This window comes from Notamacropus eugenii, chromosome 4 (genome assembly GCF_028372415.1).
Source record: "Notamacropus eugenii isolate mMacEug1 chromosome 4, mMacEug1.pri_v2, whole genome shotgun sequence".
In the NCBI taxonomy this organism is placed as follows: Eukaryota; Metazoa; Chordata; class Mammalia; order Diprotodontia; family Macropodidae; genus Notamacropus; species Notamacropus eugenii.
Window position 1 is genome coordinate 114,654,920 of NC_092875.1, and position 6,966 is coordinate 114,661,885.

General features: G+C 38.5%; 1 long non-coding RNA gene across 1 annotated transcript; it reads left to right on the forward strand.

The window, feature by feature from the left end:
* The first annotated feature begins 599 nt into the window (after positions 1–599).
* LOC140498229 (uncharacterized) lies at positions 600–4,244 on the forward strand. The gene is made up of 3 exons (XR_011965029.1): positions 600–1,038; positions 3,084–3,161; positions 3,703–4,244. It is a non-coding gene; the product is annotated as an uncharacterized lncRNA (long non-coding RNA).
* Positions 4,245–6,966: the final 2,722 nt, after the last annotated feature.

The following is a 6,966-nucleotide window of genomic DNA, read 5'->3' on the forward strand; positions in this document are numbered from 1 at the left end:
TGGAAGACATAGGGAGGGATATGTTTGAAAATGAATGTTATATGGAAACAAAATGTAGTCATAAAAATAAAATAGAATTTAACAATAGCAAAGAAAATAATGTACCAAGGGACTAAAGATAAGCATCTAAGTTATTGGCACTACTGATTCCTAAAGGAATGCATGGGAGTCAACAAACACCATTACAATTCTTTCATCTCTACGTTTATACTCTCAGTATCCCCCTAAAGCATGGATTTTTAACCTTTTCTGTGGCTTGAACCCCTTTCACAATATGGCAATCCCTTTCTTAGAATGATATTCTAAATGAATAAAATAAAATACATGTGCTTGCAAAGAAAATCAATTCTATTAAAAATAGTTATCAAAACATTTTTAAGTACAAATACAAGTACCTGAGGTTAGGAATCTCTGCTTTAAACCTGGTACCCTCAATGTCTTTGTAATTCCTAAGAGACTACCCCATTTGACTGGTTTGTCTTTTGCTCATTCTTTAGAACCTAGGAATTAAACATGCAATAAAGAAAACTTCCTGGCATTCTAGAGAAAATTCCAAGAACCCTGCAACAGATAGATATTCCAGACGATAGGTTCCCACGTTAAGTGAAATTCACAACAGCCCTGCAAAAAACCAAGGCAACCACTGAGTCTAACGTCCACTTTCCTCATCACTCTCCCTCCTCTCCAACAAGATTTCATTTATTACACAATCATTCTGCATGACTAGATCACTCCCCTCCAAAATCACATTCAGGGCTTTAAATTGAAAGACTTAGCCATTGTTCTGTCCCCTCTTCCCTCTCTCTAACCATGAGCAATGAGAAAGAACACAGAGCTCTGCTAAAGAAGACTTGGTTTACTTTCTTTTTGAGTCCTTACTGAACTTCTCCCAATTTCCAAAGGCGATCTTTCCCTAAAAAGTTCAAAGGAAAATTCTAGAAAATATAAGTGAAGCTATTTCATTGCATACGGCTTATTCTCCAACCCAGGCTTCTTGAGAAGTCACAGAGCAAGAAAGCAAAGTAAAAGAATGTTCAGGTTGGTTTCTTTCTTTCTTCTTCTTTTTATTAAAGCAGATCTACTTCACAGAAGTTTTCAAACTGCAAGTCTAGTTTTCACTCAGCCTCCCCCCCACCCAAAAAAAGAGTCAGACACGCATCTCTGACAGCTGGCCCCAAGCACCCTGATAACTTCCCCTGGGTTGATTGTATGGAAAGCCCTATTACTCACAAATCAGTCATGCAGTATCTAAGGCAAACTCCCCTTTATGTCCCCACCATCCCCCAACCCCATCAGAAGTATTATAATCTTTTCTTAATCCTGGAGCAAGATCACTGAACTTTACCACCATGTTCAAAAATGAATGAATAATTCTAAACTTTAAAATATTGCATAAATGCAGTTATTGTGAATCATTTTATGATAAAGGTGGAAGAGATTTAATTAATATAGAATATCATGGCTAGAAGGGAACTAAAAATAGAAAATATTAGCACGTAGACTTCAAATCAGAGTATTAGAGCACAGAATTATAGAATTTTAAAACTTTATGAGACCTTGGAGTACTAAAGTTTGAAAAGTAGAATACGAGAATGGAAAGAGACCTTACAACATGTAATACCAAGAAGGGCAGCTGTTGTGGGGGGGGGGGGGGGCTTCAGCAGATGACAGCTATGGAGTTGGGGTGCTACAGTGGCCTAAGTCAAAACTGATGGTCAGAGAAAATGATGTGACTTCCAGAGCTTCCTTGATGGAGTAAAATAAGAAACGACTCAGTGACAACAATAACAACAAAAATGACCAAGTGTTTACTGAGTACATACAACATGCCTAGCATGTGCTAAGTGTTTTGATAATAGATAAGACGTATGAGACTAGTCTACATTCAAGAAACACTTACTGTTGCTCTTTCCCTCCCAGTTGGATTTACTTGTATTTTTCTTTTGCTCCTTAAAGGAGGCATTCCCTGATTACTTTTTTAAAAGGCCTATTCACTGAATGGACATTACCTCACTCTAAGTGAGTACCTGAAGAGTCCAAGGTCTCCCAGTGCATCCTGGGCCATCTTCGGTCATCTTGATTAATATCTGGTCACTGGACCCAGATGGTTCAGGAGGGAAAAGTGAGGTTGGTAACCTTGCACAGCCCTCTCTCCCTCAAAACAAAGTCAACTGCAGATCATGTCCTCATTTCCCTGATGGCATATCTTCTTCAGAAATGAAGGATGAACACAGGCTCTTCTTCCTAGAAGAAGCCTTTCCTTATCTCACTTTTTCTTAGTTCTCACCCGGCTCCCAATAAATTGCTTTGTATTTTCTCCAAATATATTTCATTTATACTTTTCTTTTTATGTGTCATTTTCTCCCCTTCCTAAAGTATGCTCCTTAAGAGTCAAGATTATTGAATTTCGGTCTTTAGAGCCACACTGTCTAGTATAGAATCTGGCACATAGTAGGTGTTGTTGAATTTAATTGAATTCCAGAGGTACATACGAAAGAATTAGAGCATAGAACAAGAAAGCGTATAATTAAATATGTAATTCAAATGGAATCAGGTTGCTAAAATAGGTTGTGAAATGTGGCAGATATGACTTCTGATGTAAACCTAATAGTAATTTGTTCAAGTTTTGACAGGTGATGTTACTGTTGTTAAGTTATTCAATCATGTCAGACTCTTTCTGAGTCTGACCCCATTACGAGGTTTTCTTGGCAAAGATACTGGAGTGGTTTGTCATTTCCTTCTCCAGAGGTAAGCAGAGATTAAGTGACTTGCCCAGGGTCTCAAAGCTAGTAAGTGTCTGAGGTCAAATTTGAATTCAGGTCTTCCTGACTGAAGGCCCAGTGCTTTATTCATGGAGCCATATTAAAGATGAAACTAATTTCAAAAACCACATGGAAAAATTATTCACATTATTTTATAGACATGCCTTCTATGCCTCTGTTGTTTGACTTAAGTCTGAGTATTTGCTGTTCAATTCTTGAATAAAATAAAGCAATTTACTAAAATGATCTAGAAACACCACTTCCCAGATCATCTATAGATTGTTTATGCCTTTACCTTTCCTTTTGTTTTTTGCTTTTCAGATGAAGTGGTATGTTGTCATACATGCTTTATTCCTTGCCTTCCAGAAGAATTTAATTTAGATGGTTGGGAAGACCCAGGTAAGGTATATGAAACAAGAGTAATGTAATATAGTATGGAGTTAAACATTAAAGTGTATAGTGGAAACTGTGATGCACTGAAAAGCAATACCATTGCTGTTTTAGAGTGATAATCACTGGTTCAACATGGTCTAGGGCTGATCAACACAATTTATGGCAAGAGCAAAGGAATTAAAGGACCTGAGCTCCCATTCTGGCTCTGATACTTGGGTAACTGACCTTAGGCAAGTCACTGATTAGTCTACTTATTCAGTAAGTAATTAGGAAACAACCAATCAAGCAGATGAGTGTTTATAAGGAAATGGTGACCCAGAAAGGTGATGAGATTAATTCAGTTATTCACATTCAGGTAACTAGTAACAGAGCTGAGTCTTCTCCTAGAATGGAATGAATCCTATACTTGGAGTCGAGATACCAGGGATTGAATTTTGTGTCAAATCACTTCCCCCTCCCTGGGCCTTGGTTTCATTAGGAAATGCCAAAGAGGACGATGGTGGTTGTCCTAAGTGATCTCTAATGTCTCATCCACCTCCAAATCTAGTTGCTATGAGAAGTCAGAAGAGAGGATGATCAGCAGTGGTTGGGGAAGTCACGGAAGAGATGGACTTTGATGAATAGGGAAGATCTGGCTCAGTGGAGAAGAGTAGGAAATCAATGTCAACCAAGAAGAGCATGAAGGAGTCCCAGAAGTGAGGCTGAGCATAACAGGTTTGTGTGATGGAAAGATAACTGACTGTTCCAGAACTCAAGTCTCCTAGTGAAGGAGTAAAGGAAATAAGTCTGGTAAAATACAGTGAGTTCTGTTTCCAGAGGGCTTTGAAAACCAAGAAGAATTTAAATGAAACAGGTAATAAAGTCAATGGGAGCCATTTGAATGAAGCAATAATTTGGGGAAAAAAGCATAATTGCAGGTGAATCTTTGATCATATGTCTCTTTTAGAGGAAGTGTAGTCAAAAGACAAGATCAGTAAGTGAATGGTCAATATTCCTAAAATCCAGTCCTATATATCATTCCCCTCTAAATCCTCTGACTTTTAAAACTTTTCATAACATGATCCCTTCCTGCCTTTCTTGTCCAACATATGATTCCTCTCTGTGTACTCTATGATCCAGTGATTCTGGCCTCCCTTCCTTTCTTTATCCAAGATACTCCATCTTCCAACTTTATGTATTATTTTTAGCAGTCCCCCTTGCCTGGAATGCTCTCTCTCCTCATCTCTGCTTCTCAGTTTCCCTTCCATCATAACCTAGCTAAACAAACATGTTCTTTCAAAAGGCCATCCTAGTTCCCCTTCATGCTAGTGCCTTCCCTCTGGAATTATCTCCAGCTTACCCTATTTGTATATAGCTGTTTACTTGTTGTTTCCCCCAACTGATTGTGAGATCTTTGAAAGAAGACTTTTTTCACCTTGTCTTTGTATCCTCAGTGCTTAACATGGTACCTGCCTCATAGTAGGTACTTAATGTCTTGACTTAAACTTCAGTGCCCTTCAAACACTTTACAGTCCAGCCCAACTGACCTATTCACTGTCCCTAATTCATGATACTCCATCTCCCATAGATGCATAGACTGTACCTTATGCCTGGAATGTATCCTCTCCTCACCTTTGTCCTTAAAGTCTATAGTTTTCTTCAAGACTAAACTCAAGCACCACTTTGTATATAAATGTTTCCTGATCTAAACCAGCTGCTAGTTCCTCCTCTTTCCCCAGCCCAAATTAATGTATATATTTGTATCTATTCTGTATATACTTACATCTATACAATGGACAAAAACTGGTGCTAAGAACTAAGAGCACCAAGATGAAATCAGATACACAACCCTTTTAAAGGAGTTTACAATATAGTTGAGGAGATAATACAAGGATATTGTTGACCATAATACCAATCTAAATATGATAAGGATAAGGGAAGGCCCATACAAAGCATTCTGAGACATTCAAGGAGATAGAGATTATTGCTCATCATATCATAATATGCTCGTGGTGAATGCAAACTGAATGAAAAGCAAAAAATCTTAGTCACTATGCCAGGAATTTCCTGCAGACCTTAAGTAAATAATATTAGAAGTCAACTTAATTAAAGTTGTCTGAAGTACCAAAGCACCCTGAGGGCAGGAAGGGAAGGAGCATGTACCAGGTAAGTCAAACCATCATCTCAAATACCATATTCTCTCCTACCCCAGTGGAGACAGTTTAGGAGCTTGGGAATAGCCTTCACCACTACCACCCCCACCAATCCCACACAGCCAGTATCAAAGGTTACAGCCCCTATGGAGGAGACTACTAGCCTCACCACTTGCCATTACCAACAGTTGACCAACTACCATTTTCTTTTTTTAAATTTACTTTATTTTTAATTTATGGAATAAAGCAAGAATTTTTATAACATTGTATAATTTTTAAAAAGAGATGATGGTACATGAAACTGTAAATCCATTATGTACAACTTGCTATTCCTTTTAAATATACAAGTTGTCAGGAGGAACTAGGTGGTGCAGTGGTTAGAGCACCAGTGCTGGAGTCAGGAGGACCTGAGTTCAAATCTCACCTCAGTCACTTGACACTCACTAGCTGTGATCTTGGGCAAGTCACTTTACCCCAATTGCCTCATCCTGGGTTGTCTCCAGTCATCCTGATGAATATCTGGTCCCTAGATTCAGATGGCTCTGGAGGAATAGTGAGGCTGGTGACCTGCACAGCCCTCCCTCACTCAAAACAAAGTCAAGTGCAAGTCATGTCATTAAATTTCTGATGGCATTGTCTTCTTCTGCAATAAAGGATGAACACACACACACAACAATTATCATGTAAATTTCTTTTTTCTTTTACTTTTTTCCCTTCCCTCCGCCTTAGAGAAGGAAGAGACAGAAAGAGGTATGTGTGTGTTTATATATATATATATATATATATATATATATATATATGTAAAATTATTCAGTACATACTTTGATTTATCAGTTCTTTGTATGGATGCAGTTAGAGTCTTCATATGTCTCTTATAGTTAATTTAGGTATTTATAACAGTCAAAATTACTTATTTGCTTAAAATCATTCTTAAAACATTACTGTTGTTACTGTATACAATGTCCTCTTGGTTCTGCTCATTTTTCTCTTCACTATTTTGTGCAAATCTTTCTATGTTTTTCTAAAATCATCAAGCTCATCATTTCTTACAGCACAATAGAATTCCATCACATTCATATACCACAACTCATTCAGCCATTCCCTAATTGATGGACATTTTTAAGCTGGTAAAACCAAGAGCCCTGGAAATCACAGTACCTCCCAGACCCCTGACCCTATGTACAGCCCAGACCAGGCCCATAAGCATGGTCTGGGACAGCAAGCCCAGTAAACAAGGGATAAGCCATCCCCACCATCTGCCAACTAATTGTCACCAACAGGGCAAGAAAGTCAGTCTAACTTAAGCAGCATGGTGCCCTGAGGGAGTGTCAGAAAGTAGTATAGACCAGGTAAGTTAAGAGTCCTGAAAATAGCAGTGCTTCCCACCTCCAATCCCACTCTATCTTCCCAGCTTCTAGTCCAGCCCTCAAAGAAATCATTGGGGAAAGTAATCCTATCTCTTGCAAGTACAAAGGTCTTGCTCCTCAGTAGTTAACAGCATCTGGAAACCTGGAAGAGAAAGCCAAGTCAGGGAGCATTTATTAAGGATCTATTTGTGTTAAGTACTGGAGACACAAAGAAAAGGAGGGGTCTCCTTTCCTAAAGGAATTCACAGGCTTATGGGAGAGACAACACACAAACAAAATCTAGACAGGCTAGATGGAGACGGGATCTCCAAA